The 22145-nt window shown below is 36.8% G+C and overlaps 1 non-coding gene across 1 annotated transcript; it reads right to left on the bottom strand.

Annotated features, from left to right (window-relative positions):
- Nucleotides 1-13192: 13192 nt before the first annotated feature.
- LOC118149816 (small nucleolar RNA U13) lies at nt 13193-13292 on the bottom strand. The gene has a single exon (XR_004737529.2). It is a non-coding gene; the product is annotated as a small nucleolar RNA U13 (small nucleolar RNA).
- Between the last annotated feature and the right edge of the window lie 8853 nt (nt 13293-22145).

Here is a 22145-nt window from a genome sequence, read left to right as displayed (position 1 = left end):
AATTAAGGGAAGTTTGAATACCAGTGGCAAGATGGGAGTCGATTGAATCAGATATCTTTCACTGACATAATTTCTCACTGTTATAATTTTTACATAGGAAGTTTTACTAGTATGTGAGGATCAAATTTACTAATAATTTTAGGAAACAAACCCAACAATTTTAGGTTACTGGAGGAGTTCATTAATGTCATTTTGTTTTTTTAAAATTAGAATGTATATTCAAGAAGGAGGGAGTTTTGTCTACTTAGTATACATGATGACTAGCATTGATAAGTCACATAATAAATATTTCTTGAATGAACAATTGAATGAAAAATGCAAATACTTTCTCTTCAACAGAAATGTTAAAGCACTGAGGAGCACTTGGCACATAGCATCATATAATGTTAAGACTTCAGAACAAGGAATAGACGGTTTGATAAGTAGTTAGTGTTTCTAATTCTCTTTGACCTTCATAAATGTCACTTATAATTTTTACTATGTAAAATGGGAACAAAAACAATACAATGCTTATACTGACTTTTAAACTGTTTTCAAGGTCAGATAAAATTATATTTGTAAAATTATGTTATTATTTTTACTATTTTAAAGTCCTTTACCAAGGATACCATGTTTTACTTATGTAAAGAATCATTACATATTTCAGTCTGGAGTGAAGATGTATTCTGCTATTCGCTCTAAACCAAACCTCAGCTTCTGCATTATATTCTAGCATCTGCCTTCAAAAGTAGTGCAAAACTGAGAAAGTGTTCCCAAATAGGTCACTGAGTTAGTTATGCACTATGTCTCATTCATTCTTATAAACTATAGGGATACTTTTAGTAGTGATGATACATTACCACATATATGTACACACATGCATATCCACAATCTCACATTTTTAGAAAAGTTACTGCTATATACTGTTTGATATTGACTGACATTGAAAATGTGACAGCATCAAAATATATCAAAATGTTCTAGTCATGTAGACCATCTAATCTGATGAGAGATACGTCCATATTGAAATGCACTGAGTATTTAATAGAATAATTAATGGAATTCAGATTATATTAATGTGACAGCATCCAAATATTAATGTGGAGTTTTCTGAAGATTAAACACATATAAATTTCTCTAAATTTAAATGTAGTCTAAATTTCAATTATTCATAACCTGATACAAATTCAAATATTTGATAATGTCTGTTTTATTTTATTTTATAAAACTCCTTGTATTTTGCATGAAGCTAAGAACTAGTTTTAAAAATAAATTTTTTGAAAGCTTTTTATTTTACCATTTGAAAGTAATATTTTATTTTCCTTTTATTTGGGAGGAAAATGTACATTTTCATGATGAGGAAAATGTATCTGACACTTCTCAAATAATTTACTCATGGTTAAGAATAAGCAGGAGTGATTAGAGCTTCAAATCAGAAAACTTCAGAGAGCCAGAAGCTATCAAAATGTGCAGCTTTTATGAACGATTTCTCACTCATTTCTGTATAGCAATCACCACTGATACACTCTCTAGTTTTTTCCAAAGCATGTATAATTGGACAAATCATCTAAACCCCCACAAGCAGGCAATTATTCAACTACATTGATGCAGAATCACTGGGTCCAGTACTTCATTAGAATGTACCATAATCCCTTGTTCTTGTCTTAACCTTCACTGTGAAAAATCTAATTCATCCAAAACTGACACAGTATCCTGTTGGTTATGCAAATAGTGGCAATGCAGGAGATGGAGTTTCAAGCCAATCTTCTATCTCCAGTCCCATGTGTAGGGCTCTTATCCAAAACTTTAAATAGAGCCTGTGAGTTCTAATAATTATTCAACTAACACATATAAGCTCACTTTGTGCTCCTTTTTGAAAATGTGCTTATCTTTTTCTCTTACAGAAAAGCAAGGGAGACAACTGTCAGAGAGATTGAATGACACTGCCACCACCAGAGGAGTAACTGGAAAAGCAAGCAGGAGGGTACTTGGGTACAAGGGAGATGATAAAGCTGCGGGAGCAGAATGTTACCTCCGTTTCTGTCCTCTATGTTTTTATAGCCTAGTTGTCTTTCTCTTGACCTTGTCTTTGCATTCCATGGAAAATAGTACAACTTTGAGTCATTTCCACCTGGACTCAGATGTGATAGCTGACATCAACTAGAAGTACAGCCTTGACCCTATTATGTCATATCTCTGAGCCTATGAAAAATGTGTATGGTTATCCCTGGAGTCTGGGACAACTAGGACAATGCCAGGCATGTAGGTTCCAACCATACAGACCATCTCATCTTGTGAAAGATATGTCCCTACTGAAATGCAATGGGTATTTTTGAACACCTACCTTTCTAAGAGGATATGATTTGAAAGCCAGGATAGGATTATTTGATGCAAATTTGATTCTTGCATGGGGCCTGAGATAATATCCTGGAAAAGCATATGCCTTTGATCCTGGGTTATGATTTCAATTTGATGTTTTCTACTATGTCAGATGGTGATATAAAGTCAAATACAACTATATAACATGAATTAAAAGTTGCTGCTTTCCATATTCACTCAGTTTTCATGTGACCTCAGAGGAAAGATTAGACCATGTGACAAACTGATTCCCTGTTTTTCTAATGAAAAGAAAAACGGTTGTATACTCTAATGAGTGCATGCTACATGATCTAGGTTAACTGATATATGTTAAGCATTTCATTTAGTTTTTACTACACATCTATGACCTCATTATTATTTTTAGCCTCACTTTACAAAAAAGGGTCTGTGTAGTAAATGTGAATCTTATAGACATTGAATATCTTGATCAAGGCTACAGTTATCAAATGGCTGAGTTGGGAGTCAAACTCAGGCACACTAAATCTATCTTAACCAACATTCTAGTCCAGGTGCTCTACCAGCTCCTTACTATTCCTAGATGGGTCAGTCTCTGACTGATTTTGCTCTCTGTTCCACAGGGAAAAGCTGCCATGAAGCAAATCATTGTCTTTCAGAGGGCAGAATGGGAATTCAAATTGTTTCTAGCAGACTTAATGGAAACAGGAGCTGTTTGTAAAACAGTGGTTCTCAACCTTGGCTGCAGAGTAGAAGTACTTAGGGATCTTTAATTTTTGTTTCAACATTTCATCCACAGGCTCCTGATTTAGTTGGCATCTCCTAGGTATGAGAAGTGTCAAGTTCCTTCCAGTGATGATATTTGGAAAGTACTGCTCTACAGCTTTAGGACTCATTCACTCTCCTTTCTGACTGCACAGGTAAGTGGAATCCTGTGGTCCTGGTCCTGAACTGGAGGTACGTAGCATTTGAGTATTCTAAAAATTCTAGATTTTAAAAGGATGAGAAAATGATGGTGATGATAATGATTTAACACTTAATGAAGTTGCTCAATGCTTGTCATTTGCATATATTTGAAAAATTTTTAATTATATTTTATTACACTTTCTATTTACTCAAAATGAAGAAGGTAGAAAATTGAAGTTATTTGACCCAAATACAAGCCAGGTATGCCACACATTGTAGGTGACTTCACATGTTTGCTTTTAATTGCAAGAGTAAGGTCATGAAGTAGGAAAGGATGGTTACATTTGGGGCTAGTGATGATTGTTGCATGACTGAGGTACAATTTTGTGCAAGACGTTACTACCTTACAATGATCAGTTAGTGGGTGACAGAGGGAAGTGGCATGAAGGAGTGGATTTTAGTTTCAGTCAACTCCCTTTGACTTTCCAGCATGGACTTGACTTTCATGATCCTAGGAATGTGTGTTGGTAATCTCAGTAGGTGAATCTATTGTGGACTTGCTGCTGCTAATATTTATTCAAAGGATGCTTTCAAGTCTTTGCACCTTTCTACGTGTCCAAAATTCTTTTAGTATGAAGCCTCCTAGGGTCAGAATGTAAGAAATAAAGCAACAACTGAAATACTGTGTTTTGGGAATAGATATGAATCAGTATATTATGCTCACATTTAGGAATTTTTAGAGCTTCATATAAGCAAATCATGCAGAAAAGAAAAATGCACAGGAAAGAATAGGACAAAGTAACAAATCCGTGATCCGACCATAGTGCAAGTACAATATTAGCATTAATAGGTTGACCTTAATCCAAGCTCTATTACTTCTATGATCCCTTCATGATTTTGTTTCCAGCATGACACCTTCTTGGCTTCCACTTGCAGTGCTATGCCCTATAGGTTGGCAGAGTGCCAGTTATGCATCCACAAATACTGTTGCTATAAATGAAGAAGAACCTGACAATAAGACTGGTGTGATCAACTGCAAAGCTTAACTATATCATCCCCATGTCTCTATTTCTCCATTTCCTTCAGCAAACACAGCAGAAGAAGTGATCACTATCCTCTGAATGAGTTCAGTCCAAATGGACTAGTATTTTGTTCAGATTTTGCCTGTGAACTTTATTAAATTCTTGACCTTGACTTCAAGAATTGGGGCTACAAAATGTTAGTAAAGGTATCTTTCAGATTCTGATACATATATATCAGAATATATATATATATATATATATATATATATATATATATATAGAGAGAGAGAGAGAGAGAGAGAATATATATATATATAGAGAGAGAGAATATATATATATATATATAGAGAGAGAGAGAGAGAGAGAGAATTGACTGCCAAATGTATCTATATGCTAAGTTGTGAAAATACAGATGCAGAGCTAACAGATATGAAATGTGCACTAATCAGGTACTCAAATATTATGAGTAAAACAAGAGTTTCATTTGTTTGAATATGCAATGAATTATGAAAAGGTTTTAATAATCAAAATAAGACTTTCCCTTGAAGTACCTGACCAAAGTACACTTTAAAGTAAAATGATTGCTACTTCTTAGCTGGTATGAGGTTATAAAATTTCATAGAATTGGATGTGCTCACAGCGACCCTGGAGGAAAAAGGGACACAGACCTTTTTCTGGGTTTATAAACGAGGAACTAAAGAGATTTAGTAACTTGTCCAAGGTAACATAGATGGTTAGTGGCAAATATATACCTATAACTCATGTCTCCTGATACATACTCCAGTGTGTGGTCCAAATAGAAAACCATTATCTTCAGGAAAATAGCATTCACTTGTGAAACACCTTCTATATTCCAAGGCTTTATGCTAGAAACTCTCCATGTGTTACATTACCAGATAATTACTTTAACCTAAGGAGTCAAGTATTATTGTTATCTCTGCTTTACAGACAGAAATCTAAGGATCATTGCTCCCGTGCCCACTACTTTGGGACCTAAGGACAGGCCCACCACCTGCCAGTGCCAGAGTCCATGATAATAGGGCTTGAAGACTGATCTGCCCTGCCTGCTGCCACTCACACCTGCATTCATCTTCCAGGGACCTAGGCATTGATCAGCTCCAGCAGCCACTGCCTGCACCTGTGGCTACCATGGAGGCCTAAGGACTGGCCTACCCCACCTGTTGCTGCCACCTTCCAGTAATCATGCTTGTGCTCCTGGGTATGGATCTACCCTGCCCACTACCATTGGTTCCTATGCATGCCTTCCAGGAGCCTGATCATGGGGCCACCCAGCATGCCAGTTCCCACACACATTTTCCAGGGACCTGAGGATTGACCTACCCTATCTATCACTGCTGGCATCGGCACACATTTTTCCTGGCAGCCTAAAAAAGAGACCACCCAGCCTTTTTCACCATTACCACTGGCATCCACTCATGTGTACCATATGGGGATCTGGGGACTGTCTATCCCACCATGTTGCCACCACCACTGCTTTTCAGTCGTGCTGCCTGGGGCTCCAAGTGTTGGTCTGCTGCCACTATAGCCAGCACTGATACTGTGAATGCTCTTTCAGGGGCCTGATGGCCTGCTTGCTGCCCAGCTAATTGCTGCTACTGTTATCACCTGAAAAGCTCCTGAAGGCCCAAGGATTGGCCTCCCTGAACCTGCTACCCCTGGTGCCCGTGTATACCACCTGGAGACCGAAGGCTTAGCACACTTAACCCCTCACCATCGCCACTAAGGACCAGCCTGCCTTGAGTCCCCGTCCCCAGCAAAGCCTCAACATAGCCTCCAGTAATAACCACACATAAGCCACTGAGGAAATCACAAATATGATGAAGGCTGGTTATACCCATATAAATAATGCAGAGACTACAAGGCTCTGCACCTAGAATCAGAGCCAAAGCACGCTGCCCAATCAACACTAGAGACTCTGCACCTAGAATCAGAGCCAAAGCACGCTGCCCAATCAACACTAGAGACTCTGCACCTAGAATCAGAGCCAAAGCACGCTGCCCAATCAACACTAGAGATGCATATATAGAAAAATGTATTTTTCTACAAAACCCAATTTATAAAATTGGAAGAAAGAACTATTATACTGTGTGTGCAGTTATGAACATAATCACACACACACACACACACACACACACACACACACACACAATTAAAAAGCAAGGATACATGATGCCTCCAAAGGAATGCAATGTTTCTCCAGACACAAATTCAGTGAAAATAAAATACATCAAATTCCTGAGAAAGAATTCAAAATAATGCTATAAAATAAGCTCAGTGAGACACAAAAGAACACAGATAAATAATACAAAGAAAGTGGAAAAATAATTTATGATCTGAATGAATAATTCACTGAAGAGTTAAATCATAAAAAAGAATGAAACATAAATCCTGGAATTGAAAGATTTAATGAAAGAAATAAAAATGTTATCAACAACTTCAACAATACACCAGATGAAGCAATGGAGAGAATTTCTGAACTTGAAGTCAGGTATTTTAAAATAACCTCAGTCAGACAAAAATAACAAGAAAAGAAATACAGAAAACCTACTTAACATATTTGACAACTTAAGTAACCAAATATTCAAATTTTGGGTGTTGCAGTAAAAGATAATGGCAAAGGCCTAGAAAACCTATTAAATCAAATAATAGCTAAAAATTTCCCAGCTCGAAGAAAATGTACAGACACCTCAATAGTCACCACGTGTCAGGGGAGGGACCGGTAGAGATGACGGGATCACGGGAGCAGTTTGAGACCAGCCTGACCAACATGGAGAAACCCCATCTTTACTGAAAATACAAAACATTAGCCAGGAGTGGTGGTGGGTGTCTGTAATCCCAGCTACTTGGGAGGCTGAAGCAGGAGAATCATTTGAACCCAGAAGGTAGAGGTTGTAGTAAGCCATGATCATGTCACTGCACTCCAGCCTGGACAACAAGAGTAAAACTCAGTCTCAGTCTCAAAGAAAAAAAAAAAAAACAGAAAAAGAAAAAAACAAGAAAAGAACTGCGACATGTTCCTGTTTGCTGGACTACAGGTGCTAAGAGCTGCCACCCTTCTGGGTACCCAGACCTTGGGACTCTCAAGCCAGAGCTGCAACACCCTCCCATTTGCTAAGCCACAGGCTGCTGGAGAAAATGAGCTATAACGCTCCCCTGTTTGCTGAGCTGCAAGCAGCAGGAATGAAAGAGAGAATGCGCTAGGCGTGGTGGCTCACACCTGTAATCCTAGCACTTTGGGAGGCCAAGGCAGGCAGACTATGAGGTCAGGAGTTCAAGACCAGCCTGGCCAAGATGGTGAAACCCCATCTCTACTAAAAATATAAAAATTAGCCAGGCTGAGCAGATCATACCTGTAATCCCAGCTACTTGGAAGGCTGAGGCAGGAGAATTGCTTGAACTCTGGAGACAGAGGTTAGAGTGAGCCAAGATTGTGCCACTGCACTCCAGCCTGGGAGACAAAGTGAGACTCCCTCCCTGGTGGCTCAAACCTGACGACTCTCCCAGAAGAAGCTGTGACAGCCTCTTGGGGCTCCACAGTTGCTGGAGTCTCCTAGTTTTAGGGTTCTGCTGCATCCCCCTCATCCAGATGCCAGTGTCCAAGGCAGAAGCCAGTTGCAACAAGCCTGGACCAGCCATGGGCTGAGTGCAGAGCCAAGGGGTCATGGTATCTGGGCCGATAGTGTGAGCTGAGCACAGCCTGCTGGACTGAGTGGGCAAAGCAAGCACATGGGCTCAAGTAAAGCCGGTGTAGAGGTGCTACTGGCCACAAAGTTTTCTGGCTGTCAAAGCGACACAGAAAGAATTCTGTGCCATATTTAGCTAGAAATGTTCTTAACTCTCCCACAACATGCTAGCCTGCTGCTTCCTTTCCCTGAGCCTCAGTTCTCTCACTGGTAAAATAGGCTATTGGGCTAGGGACTCAGCTTTTGCACTGTAATATGGAGATTTAACATCCCTGGAAGGTGCTCCAGGAGTCAATGTATGGAAAGGGAATGGCCTAGTAATTTTGATTATTAATTCATCTCTATGGATTTGTACACATCATTTTCTTTATATAGTGAAATTTAGCATAATACATTATTTACAACATTTTGTTATTACAAAAGCAGTTTGAAAGCCACTTGAATAGAATTTATAAGCATATATTCAGCTTGAATATATTTTGATTGTATTAGACACACAATAAAAAGAATTTATTTTATTTTCCCAGAGTCTGAATTGGTGAGGAACAAAAATAGAAGTTACAACAACTTGTTGGCAGCCCCTTTTTTTTTTGCCACCCAAATATCTTAAGAACTGAAACTTGAGAGGTCTGTACTTTCCATGGTGTAAATATACATGGAAGTTTCTTTCCTGTTCTTCCTGGATACTCTCTATCCAGGATAGAGATTTTTCTACATTTGAGCAAAGCAAAAAGCCAGAATCTTAAGACCTGGTGCTGGTGGCTTCTTCTAAGGAATGGGTGTTATCTTCAGCCTCTTTTGAGTATGATGTCAGATTGCTCAAGGTCCTCCATCATTTTGCCCATGTGTAAATTCTCTGTGTCATTTTTCAAGCCACATATCTGCCATACCAAATACTGGTACTCCTTGAACTACAGACCAGTTTCTGTGTTCTTAGTGATACACAATTTTTTATTTCTCTACTGGAAACTACCTTCGTTGTTATCACAACATTAATCTTCATATATCTGTTTCAGCACATTCACAATCTGCCTTGGATTATAAAATATTAGTATAAAAATTCTTTGGAATCCACTTAGTCGTAGTTTTTTTTTTCACGTTTTAGTACATTTTAATAAGCACCTCACAGATATGGAAGTTCCCTCTCTTCCCTTCTCTTAGGGACAATTCACACTTACTGCTAATTTGTCATTGGGCACTCAATGCTTGTCAGAGAAAAAGGAAGAAAAAGAATAGAGGGAGAAGGAGGAGGAAAAGGAAGAGGAGAAGAAGGAGGAGGAGGATGAGAAGAAACCAATTGAGTAGAGGTTAGATAAAAAATCTGAAAGTAAATTTCTTTGTCGCCATTATATTTTCTTTAGGGACAACAGGGGTCTGGAGGAAGCATTTTGAAAAGAACTAGGTATACATAATATTACAGTTAAAATACAACTATAGAGCTACAAAATGGGTTTCTATTTTGACTCAGACTTAGGTAATAGTCCATTTTCTTAGACTGAAGATATTTCCATCAGGACGCATGCAGTAATTTTCTTTTTCCACGATGTTTTGTTAGAACACGTTTCTGTGATGTGTTTGTTCCTTTATTTTGTTTTTTGTTTGTTTGTTTGTTTGTTTGTTTTTAATTTCTTATTGGATTTTAGGTTTTGGGAGTACTAAACACTGGGGTCTATTGGGGGGAAAAGGGGAGGGCCAGTGGGAGGGGGAGGTGGGGAGGGATAGCCTGGGGAGAAATGCCAAATATTAGTCGTAGTTTTAAATCATGGTTCCATCCTTTACTAGTTGTGAACATCTATGCAAGTCACTTACTCTCTCAGAGCTACAGTTTCCTTGTTTGTAAATGAGAAAAGTATAAATTTTTACATGTGTCATCACAGAAATTAAATACAGTAATGCATCTAACGAACTGTGCAATGCCTGACACACAGCAGACCAATAGAATCTTGTAATGCTAGCTGGTTTCCTCAACAACAAATCATATTTAATAAAAATATGTATTCTTGATAGTAAAAGCAAAATATAGCCAATAAAATATCATAGACTGTTATTGGGTAGGTACTTCATTCATTAAACTGGAAAAGCAGCAGAACACTGTCTATTGGGAGACAATTTTCCATGAGTCTCTTGCGATGCTCATATCTTGTGAGTACTGTCATTAAATGACATTTTGTTCCAGAGTATGTTTTCAAGGATTTTATATAGCAAACAACCTTGGAAAATATGGATAGTATCACCAGGGCAAGTTTGTTTACTATCTAGTGCAACAGATAATGTCTTTTCCCAGACCAATGTTTGGAAAGGCTTACTTATATTTTATTATATATTAAAAAATTGCATTCACTAAGCTGAGGCTCTTCACCGTAATGCTAATCCACTCTATGCACAGCTTTAACTGGGCCTCTGAGGGTTGCCTCCATGAGACTTGTAAGACAAGGAGAACTGATGCAAAAATGAGATGCATGCTAATTACCGTACAGGACTTTAGTAATAAAGTCCTGTGTCTCTGATCCAGGAGTCTCATGTCTTCTGCCAGCATCCATTAAATTGTGATATGTTAATTGTTAGTTGGGTAGTAAGGTAAAAATCTCAGAACCTTCACTGTTTTTGGGATACCTGATCTGATAATGTTATGAAAAGTGATTTAGAGAAAGCAACCTAAATGTCCATCACCAAAATGTGGTACATCCACACAATGTGATATTATGCAGCCATGAAAAGAAATAAAGCACTGTTGCATGCTACAAAATGGGTGAACCTTGAAAACCTTATGCTAAATGCAAGAATCCAGAAACATATTGTAAGATTCTATTTATATTACATATTATAAAGAAGCCAATCCATAGAGACTGAGAATAGGTGAGTGGTGGTCAGTGTATGGGAAGAGGGAGAAATGAGACTGGCTGCTAATAGGTACTGGGCTCCTATTTGGGCTGATGAAAATATTCTGCAATTAGATAATGGTAACGATTACACAACATAGTAAATATGTAAAAGAGAAAGAGACAGAGACAGAGAGACAGAGAAAGAGACTCATTTGCGTTCCTGAAAAAGCAGGGGTTAGGGGCCCTCAGACAAAGCTTTGAATCTTGGATCTTTCTTTTGCCATTAGTGTCAACTCTATAATCTCTCTCTGTCTCATTCTTTATATTCACAAGTGATCAACTAATACCCACTCACAAGTTCATTATGTATATGAACTCACAGGTTCATTGTGTATATGAAACCTGAAAATGTCTTAGTGGCTGATTCAGAGTTGATGTCTGTTAATTAGTGACTATAAAGATGAAAATGGCAACAATTTCTTCAGAAAATAAATTAACTAAAAAAAAAACGTGGCTACACTTCTAATACACGCTGCCATATGCTTACAAATGCATATCTAGAGTTACAGTGAGTCTACTGTATATTTGTAGACATATTTCTCTTACCAACGTTTAAATAAATACATTTAAAAAATAGGGTTGTTTATGTTTCTACTAGTAATTGGAAGAATCCATTCTCATGCACAGTTCTATAGTAAAGATAATACACTGTCAACAGAATTTACATGCGAATAACTCTTTAGTGTGCTTTACTTGGGAGATGTTGGATAATTAAATCATCCTGAGAATACATTTCTAATAGCTTCTCCGTTTCTGGATCTTGCTCATTTTAAGAAGTGGTATATCATTTTGTAATCAAGGTGGCAATGTCAGAAAGCCTTGTTTTATTTTTTTTAATCATTGTATTTTTTTTAAATGGTGAAATTCTTTCATTCATAAGACTGAGATAGACTGATGAAATGTATTTCATGATGGTGAAATATAATTGGATGGAAACAACAGCAGTCCGTAAAGTAGTTGGGTATTAGACTGTGGTGCATTTTAATAAGTAAAGCCAACTTTACCTATATTCATTCTAAATGATGCAGATTTTTACATAGTTGTGAAAATTCCAAATTGACTTTAGTCAATTGGTGCTTTAAAAGTATTTAAATATTATTTGAGAGTATCAGAAATGATAGTTATTCCTCATGGCATTTGAAATAGAACCATAAGAGCCAACACCTCACCTGCTGGATGACAATAGGAAGGTGAGTGAGGCAGGGTGACCAAGACAAAGAAATAAAGACCTGGCAAGTCTGGTTAGCAAAGGGTAAGAAAAAGAGCATCAATGGACTTTAAATGATGCAGAGGCCAAGAGAGATCAGTGTGTGAAAGGGAGGTGGGGGAAAATAATCAACATTTTTAAAGGGTAGAGAATGTGTTTCTGTTTTCCTTTAGCTTTTCTCATTCAAATCCCATTTTTCAAGATCTTTTTTTCTATTCATTTTCTGTCCTTTATTCAGTGTTTTTCCCTCTTAATGCCTCCCAGGCTACCACCTGCTGTCCTTGTTTCTCTACATATCATTTTTCATCATCCAGTCTTTTATTTCTTTTCCAGTTTTTGCCTCAAGCCAATTTCCCAAATTAGATCTAGGGGCTTAGTTTCTCAACATCTCACTTGGGAGTGTCCAGGCAGGGGCCCAAGCTGGAGGCAGCCAGGAGTGAGGGGCGTGGGCAGGAACTCTATACCTGCTTCAGTTCAATGCTTCTTGGATGCAGGCAGCCTTGGGGGCTGCAGGAAGGGTCCTTGGAGAGAGTTTCACTGTACCAGTTTTAAATGCTGCCTAGGTCTGGTGCTTTAGTCCCTCACACAATGACTGCAGACCCTGACACAGTTCCAAATATACTGCGTTGAATGAATACAATGTCAAAGGAAGACGCAGCTGCTTTGGAAAAGGCATTGTGGCCTTGATGCCTGTCTCCAACTCTGTGTAAACACTTACCTTCCTAGGTGATATTCCAAAGCTCAGTCCATATTGTGAAAGTCTGAGATACAAGAATATATATGTTTTTAAATCCTTTAAAATACAATTTAAAATTTTAGTAGAGGTACAATTATTTTTAATAATTATGTTTGCATTGCAAGTAAAAATGATTTTGCAATTATGGAAGTATATTAGTGTCTAGGGCTGTTGTAACAAAGTATCACACATTGGATAGTTTAAACAAGAGTAATGTATTTTCTTTAAATACATTTAGGGACACCTTACTTATGTGCCTGCATCTAAATTTTTTCTTATGAACACATTAGTCATATTGGATTAGGAGCCACCTTAATGTCTTCATTTTAACTTAATTATTTCAAAAAAGACCCCCATCTGCAGAAAGTCATATTCGAGGAAATGGGTGTTAGGATTTCAACATATGATATGTATATATAAAATGTCAGACAGGTAATGTGCCAACATTATAATAACATTAGCGAGAGGCACGTCTCACACGTAAGCACTGAAGCACATCATCACGTTTATGTACAACAGGATTATGTATAATTTTTTGAGGGGAATGCAATTCATTCCATAACAGGTGGTGACATAAAATTTTATTTTAAAACATTTAAATATTTTAGCTAAAAATTAAGTAAATATTAAGTATAAAGCACTAAATAAGAATGAATGAATTCTCCACTCAAACATTTTAGCTAAAAGTTATTAAGTAAATGTTAAGGATAAAGCACTAAATAAGAATGAACTCACCTCTAATTAAAAATTATGTCAGCAATGCAGTAGAATATAACTAACAGAAGTTTGTCACATGCAGGTCTAGTGAAATTTCATATTTAAAGTCATTTAATTACCTAAAATAGTACCTGGCACTCTATAAATAGTTGTTGAACAAATAAAGAAATCCCTTAGGGTAGACTGAGAAGAAAATAGTGAGAAGAATGGTGAAATTAGAAAGAAGTCCTATTAAACAGCCAGATAGAAAAGTCAACTTCAACCAACATCCCCCAGCTCACATTGTGGAGAAAATATATCATGTGATCATTTGCTGTAAATCCTCTTTACCAGGATAGATGTTAACAAAAAATATTTTTAAAAGATGTGTTTCTTGTCTTTGAAAGGGTTACAACCTAGTAGAAGAGAAATAGGCTCATGTAGAGGTCTACACAAGGCTACGTATATATTTACCACATTAAAATATAAAATCTTCCCCTCCCAGAGAGAGCCGTTTAATGTGATTATTGTCTGTTTTAAATATATGATCAAAGATTTCCCTGCCTTGGTGAACTGCCTTTTACTTCCCTTTGTCTCTTATTTATTTATTTTTTTTTTTTTTGAGACGGAGTTTCGCTCTTGTTACCCAGGCTGGAGTGCAATGGCGCGATCTCGGCTCATCGCAATCTCCGCCTCCTGGGTTCAGGCAATTCTCCTGCCTCAGCCTCCTGAGCAGCTGGGATTACAGGCATGCGCCACCATGCCTAGCTAATTTTTTGTATCTTTAGTAGAGACGGGGTTTCACCATGTTGACCAGGATGGTCTCGATCTCTTGACCTCGTGATCCACCCGCCTCGGCCTCCCAAAGTGCTGGGATTACAGACTTGAGCCACCGCGCCGGCCCCCTTTTTCTCTTATGTTACTCAGCGGTGTAACTAGATATTCCACCTCACAGCCACATTCTTATCCCCCCATCTAAGTTTGGATTTCATAAAAACATACACACACACACACACACACACACACACACACGTGTGTGTATGTGTTTATGGAATCCAAATGCTCTCTCTCGCTGTACGAATCCAAACACTCTTTCTCTCGTATGAGAGAGAGAGAGAGAGAGAGAGAGAGAGAGAGAGAGAGAGAGAGAGACTGTCACACTGTTGACCCTGCTAGAGTGCAAGGACACAATATCAGCTCACTGCAACCTCTGCCTCCAGGATTCAAGGGATTATCCTGCATCAGCCTCCCAAGTAGCTGGGATTACAGGCGCCTGCACTACACCTGGCTAATTTTCTGTACTTTTATTAGAGATTTAGTTTCACTATCTTGGCCAGGCTCGTCTTAAACTCCTGACCTGGTGATTCGCCTGCCTTGGCCTCCCAAAGTGCTGGGATTACAGGCGTGAGCCACCACGCCTGGCCATAAAAATATATTTATTTTTGCTTTTTTTGTAATTTCTGCTCAACTAATATTCTTTTTCATATATGTCATATAGGATAAAACATATCATATATATATGATTCACTTCTCAGTTTAAGAAAATTGTTTCTCAAATTGTATTAGTATCTATAAGTTTACGCAAATTTGGAATCTCTCACTTTCTATTTCCAAATAATCTAAATAATCAGCAACTGAATGAAGGAGAGAGTTTAATAATGTAGTACATAAATAAATAAATATATTATAAAGATAATAAGAGCTACAGCTCATGGACCTAAATCTACTAGTTGTTCATGAGGAAACAATGGAATATAATAGCTAACAAGGCAAATAAATTGCGTTTCCAGCATAAAATATTTATTTCAAAGAAAAATGTACAGTTACAACAAGAAAAGTGGTGACACAAACTGTGTTATGTTTCTAGCATCTTCTGACCCAAATTATACAGCATCTTGTTTAACTATTCATATTTTTTATAATGTTAAACAGGAATTCTTATATGTTGCTGGTACAAGTCTAAACTAGAATTTCTCTTTTGAATAGCATCTATGTAATATATATTAAATATTACATATATCTATGTAATAAATATTAAAATTAATATTGCAATAGAATCTACTCAATGATCAATCAAGCAGTCAATAGGAAAAAAATTATTGATCCACATAATAACACTGATGATTTTCAAATGCATTGTGCTAAGTGAAAGAAGGCAGACTACAAAGACAATCTTCACTCTATGATTTAATTTAGGTGACTTTCTTGTAAGCACTAATCTGTATGGACAACAAAAAATTTAATGTTTGTATGGACTAAACATGGAAGGAGGTGTTGATTTTAAAAGGAGCATGGGGGATCATTTGAAATGATAAAAGTATTCTCTATTTTTATTATTGTGATTTCTACACCACTAAAAGAGTTTGTCAAAACTCATAGAACAGTAAGCCAAAGAGAGTGAATTTTACTATGGTAATTATACCTCAACTAACCTGACAATACAATTTAAGAAAAAGGCTGGCAAATTGGGGATTAAAAACAAGCACTCCGTAAGTGTAAAGACATCAACAGGCATTTTATAAAAGAATAAATGAAGAAACAAAAGTCATTCAACCTCATTGGTAATCAAACTTAAAATTTTAAATGATAATTTGATTTAGTTTACCATAAAATCTGGTTTATGCCCTGGAAAATATATTTTTATACATTTATAATAAGCATAAAATTTGTCAAAATGTTTAAATGAGGAAGTACAGCAATATGCATCATAATCTTAAATTATAAATGCATTTAGATTTAGCAGATACACTAGGGAAAAAGAGGCTTTAAATATTCCAACATGTATTAACAAAGATATTAATTCTAACAGGAGAAATAGGTAACATATTGAAAGTTCAAAAAGACAGCATGGACAAAAGTAATTCAGTACATTTATAAAGTGAAAAAGAATATGGACATCAAAATGAGAGTGTAGATATAAATTTTTTATTGGCATAGAGAGATTTTTCAGGCTATTGTGGAAAACTTTTCAAAAAACAAAACATATAATTTGTACCTGTGTTAGGCTATTCTTACATTGCTATAAATACCTGAAACTGGGGAATTAATAAAGAAAAGAGATTTAATTCACTCACAGTTCTTCGGGCTGTACAGGAAGCATGGTGCTAGCATCTAATTAGCTTCTGGTGAGGGTTTCAGGGAGCTCTTATTCATAGAAGAAGGTGACAGGGATCCAGCACATCACATGGTCAGAAAGAGAGAGAGTAAGGGGATGTCCCAGACTTTTAAACAACCAGACCGCATGTGAGCTAAGTGAACAAGAACTCACTTATTACCAAGGGGATGGTACCAACCATCCATGAGAGATTTGCTCCATGATCAAATCACATCCCATTAAGGCTCCAACTTCAACTTTGGAAATAATATTTCAAAAAAAGATTTGGAAGAGAAAAACCATCCAAACCATATCAGTACCTTATGATCATTTTTCAGGCGTATATATATATATATATATATATACACACACACACACACACACACACACACACATATATATATACACACACACACATATATATATACACACACACACACACACACACATATATATGCATATATATATATATATATAATTTCATTTTATTTTGAGACAGAGTCTTGCTCTGTCGCCAGGATCCAGGCACCAGGCTGGAGTGCAGTGGCGAGATCGCGGCTCACTGCAACCTCCGCCTCCCGGATTCAAGCAACTCTCCAACTTCAGCCTCCCGAGTAGCTGGGACCACAGACGCGGGAGCCACCATGCCCAGCTAATTTTTGTATTTTCTAGTAGAGATGGGGTTTCACCATGGTCTCCATCTCTTGACCTCGTGATCCTCCTGCCTCAGCCTCCCAAAATGCTGGGATTAAACCGCACCCGGCTGCAGGCATATATTTTAAGTGCATGTAAAGATCTATCTATCTATCTATATATCTATCTATCATCTATCTATCTACCTACCTACCTATCTTGATATTAATACAAATATATAACAACAATTTGTCCTTATTTATATCACTATCTATATCTTCCTAGATACTGCATACATACATATCTATAGATATAGATAGATATAGATATAGATCCTAAAAGAAGTTCAAATAGTACACATCATGTTATTTTCTTAATTTGACTTGCATCGACTTTCTGAGTAATTTTCTATATTATTTTATTCTGTATGTAGGGTATACAACCAGATCATGATGTTGAGGCTCAGTAAATTATACCCCAGAGTGTGATTTGTTGGCATGCTGAACACTTTGAATTGTAAAAAAAAAAAAAAAAAAGAAAGACCTTAGAATCTGCCTCAAAATCAAATATTCTCCAATTTGCTCTTGTCTCACTACCCCCAGTTCTCTTTGGAATTTCCTTAACTGAGTGAGGAAACTTCTTTCCAAAAGAAATGCAATTTTCTCAAGAACTCCTCCCTAGGAATCTCATTAAATAAACAAGAAAGATTTAGTACCTGAGAAAAAACAGAAAGCTGCGACCATGCCCAGACAGACTTTTGATTGATTCTCTTGAGCGCAGCTATGAGAGATCATTTTAAGAGACTTTATCTGCGTAATAAGATGCCTTTGTATGCAGCACAGTGCTGCCCCTCATCATATCACTACTTCCATTCAGCTTCCACAGAGAATCATTTAAAAACCGTTGTCTGGTCTTTGAGCTTATTTAATTTCTCTGAAAATAATCTACTACTCCTCAAAATTGCCTATATCCCCCATTTTTTCTTTCCTTCTTAAATAGGGCACTTAAGCCTAAACTATCTAGGATGGGTTTTTTTGAGTATCACTGTTACAGGACTCCTGTGTCTACATGCGTGTTAATAAGTGTATATGTTTTTCTGTTTATTTGTCTATTGTTAGTTGACTTCAGCAGACATTTAGAGGGCAGAAGTGAGGCTTAACACTTGTTCATACACTAACTAGAATCATAACTATGTAAATTAAATAAACAAAATATAACTAAAAGAGACCATAATAAAATTCTCCAATTATTTTTTTTTGTAATAATTGGACAGAATAAAAAAATTGGTCACATATCTGATTGTTGAAATGTAACATGTAAACTCAAGAACACACACACACACACCATCACGATCTTTAGGGAAATAAAAATATTATGATGACTATATCTTTGCCAGAGTTTTATTTTAGTATACATTTTGTGCATGTTTGACGCAGACTACTGAATTTCAGAATCAAATCCTAAATAGCATAATTTATAACCTGTGACCTCAGATAAGTTACAGATCATGCTTATTATTTATGAATTCTATTTGTCTGCTCACTACGCATTAGTGACACTTTTGTGGTCACTAACAAACATGCACAGAGTGGGAAAAAATGTTGCCTAATGCACATATTCACAGCTGAGACTGAACAAGGAGATGCTCTGCCTTGTTGTTTCCACTATGAAAGTGTAAACAAAGGTTTTTTTCATGGTATATTTAGGGCCATAGTTTTCAAACTTTGTGGGTTTTTTTTTTTTTGTAATTTACCTGTTTAAAATGGCCCCCAAGTATAGTGCTGAAGCACTGTCTAGTATCCATACATGAAAGCTGAGATGTGCCTTACAGAGAAAATGCGTGTGTTAGATAAATTTCTTTTCTTTTTCTTTCTGAGATGGAGTCTCACTCTGTCGCCTAGGTTGGAGTTCAGTGGCATGATCTCAGCTCACTGCAACCTCTGCCTCCCTGGTTCAAACGATTCTACCACCTCAGCCTCTCTATATCTATATCTATCTATATCTATAGATATGTATGTATGCAGTATCTAGGAAGATATAGATAGTGTTATAAATAAGGACAAATTGTTGTTATAATATTTGTATTAATATCAAGATAGGTAGGTAGGTAGATAGATAGATGATAGATAGATAGATAGATAGATAGATAGATAGATAGATAGATAGATAGATCTTTACATGCACTTAGTAAGTAGCTAGGATCACAGGCACATGCCACCAAGCTTAGCTAATTTTTGTATTTTTAGTAGACATGGGGTTTCACCATGTTGGCCAGGCTGGTCTTGAGCTCCTGACCTCAAGTGATCTGCCCGCCTCAGCCTCCCAAAGTGCTGGGATTATGGGTATGAGCCACTGTGACCAGCCAGGAATTGTCTTTAGTTACTCAACTCATAGAAATTAAGTGTTCAGTACCATTCTGTTAACAGATCATGACACAAGGGCAAGGTATCACCCCTGTCCTTGACACTATTGTTAGAGAAAACAAAACAAAACAAATAAGACAGATAATTATAATAATATGAATGAAACAAACAGCACTAGTGATAAAAATATAGAGTAGTCAGGCACAGTGGCCCATGCATGTAATTTCAGCACTTTTGGGAGGTTAAGACAAGAGGATTGCTTGAGACCAGGAGTTCAAGATTAGCCTGGGCAATATAGCAAGACTCTATCTTTACAAAAAAAAAAAAAAAATAGGCACAGTGGCACGTTTGTAGTTCCAGTTACTTAGGAGGCTGAAGTGGAAGACTCACTTGAGCTCCAGATTTAGAAGCTGCAGTGAGTTATGATTGTGCCACCACACTCCATCCTGGGTAATAGAGGAAGACACTGTCTACCCACCCCCCCGCAAAAAAAAAAAATATATATATGCATATATATGTGTTTGTGTGTATATATATTCACACACACACACATATATGTATATATACATGTGTATATGTGTATATGTATATATATGTGTATACACACATATATATGTGTATATACGTATATATACGGGGACATAATAAACACCTTGCATAGATAGAACCAGCCAATTTTGAGGATATGTATTTCTCAATATCTGTGATAGTTTCTATAATTTATTGAAAATTGAAACCCAGTATTGGACTTGGGACGTTACAGGAGATGTTTGGGTCATGGGGGTGGATCCCTCATGCATGGCTTAACACCATGTTTCCAGTAATGAGTGAGTTTGCACTTACTGGTTCTTGTTTGGGCTGATTGTTTAAAAGAGCGTAGCATCTCCTTCTTCTTTCTTATTCTTCCTTCCTCTGGCCATGTGATGCCTTTCTCCTTACACCATAAGTGAAAGCTTTCTGAGGTCTTCACCAGAAGCAGATGCTGATGCCATGTTTCTTGTAAAGTCTACAAAAACTGGAGCCAAATAAACCTCTTTTGTTTATAAATTGCTGACTCTCAGGTTCTCCTTTATAGGAACAAAAATGGAGTAAGACATGAATCCATGAAATGACAAGGTTTTATATGTTCTAGGCTGAGAAAGGAGAACCTCAAGCAGGAATCAAATGAGAAAGGGGAGGAGAAGCACATAACAATGTCTAGGATCAGGAGAAAATAGACAATGCAGGATGTTGGTGCTCTGGAATATATTCTTGCTAACTTTCTTCATGCAACTCATGAAGAATAGAAAAACAGCACTTCATAAAATCAGAAAAACATTTGCCTTAGCAAAGACATCCTAGGGAAACATTTGTTCACTTTCTACATGGTGTCAGAATTGTTGGGGAAAATATTCTTGAGAGATTCAAATCCTAGTCTTCCATATGGGAAAAAGCATCATAAAAATAAATTGCTGTTTGTTTTAAGAGACCTCATCCCCATATTTCTCTCCATGTCTCTGAAGGGCAATATGTATCACATCTTGCAGGCATTGCTATGGTAAACACACATTTTTTACTGAATACGAGAGTGAACTGATGCTTCTATTATCAGCAAGTGTTATGTTACTGGGATAGGGTAGTATTTTTTTTTTAATTATTAACTTGGTTCTACATAGTCAGATATTGCTGCCCCAGACTTCTGATTTTTTTAATATTATCAATCCTATGTATTATTTTTTCAAGTGGACTTCCCTCTCTCTGTATTTGACATGGAAAGTTCTTAAGGTGAGATCTTTGTAACTTAAATGAATAATTTTGAGAATAATTGGGGTTTGATGGTTAAATGAGATTTCATTGGAAAAAATTACTAAATCTAGAGAGAAGATTTTCGTTTTGTTTTGTTCTTGGTAATAAGTACCTTCCAACCATAAAATCTACATTAAAATTTTTAGTACTGTCTCATTATTCATATTTTAGAAAGAAAGTCTGAGAAAAAATACCTCAAAAAATTATAAAGTCAGATATTCCTCACCTGGTTGGGTTATACCAACGTTTACCTACTCAGTTTGAAACTTAATAATCTATAAGTGACTTTCAAGTCAGCTGTTATATACAGACATGGCTATTAGGCACTCTGGGTGATACAAGCATCAGTTCATTTTAATCTTATCTGAAATTGACCCCTTTCCCTCCTGTTTCCTTCCCTTCCTCCCTCCCCCGCTTCCTTCTTTCCTTCCTTCCTTCCTTCCTTCCTTCCTTCCTTCCTTCCTTCCTTCCTTCCTTCCTTCCCTCCCTCTTTCCTTCCTTCCTGCCAATTTCTAAGAGCTCTCTGTCTGTTTCTAATAGTAGAAGCATGAAGATTTAGTTAGAAGAATAAAAAAGGAATACAGAATAAATTTGCTTTTACATATGTATGTGTTCATAATTTCTATTTTATAAGACACACACAGGCACACATAGACACATATACAAATGGATGGACTTGGAGGACATTAGGCTATGTGAAATAAGCTACAAGAAGAAAGACCGATACCACTTGATCTCAGTTATATGCGGAATCTAAAGAAGTTGAACTCATAGAAGTGGAGAGTAGAATGAGGGTTACCAGAG

Source organism: Callithrix jacchus, chromosome 20 (assembly GCF_049354715.1).
Source record: "Callithrix jacchus isolate 240 chromosome 20, calJac240_pri, whole genome shotgun sequence".
Taxonomy (NCBI): domain Eukaryota; kingdom Metazoa; phylum Chordata; class Mammalia; order Primates; family Cebidae; genus Callithrix; species Callithrix jacchus.
This window is presented reverse-complemented; position numbering and strand designations above follow the sequence as displayed.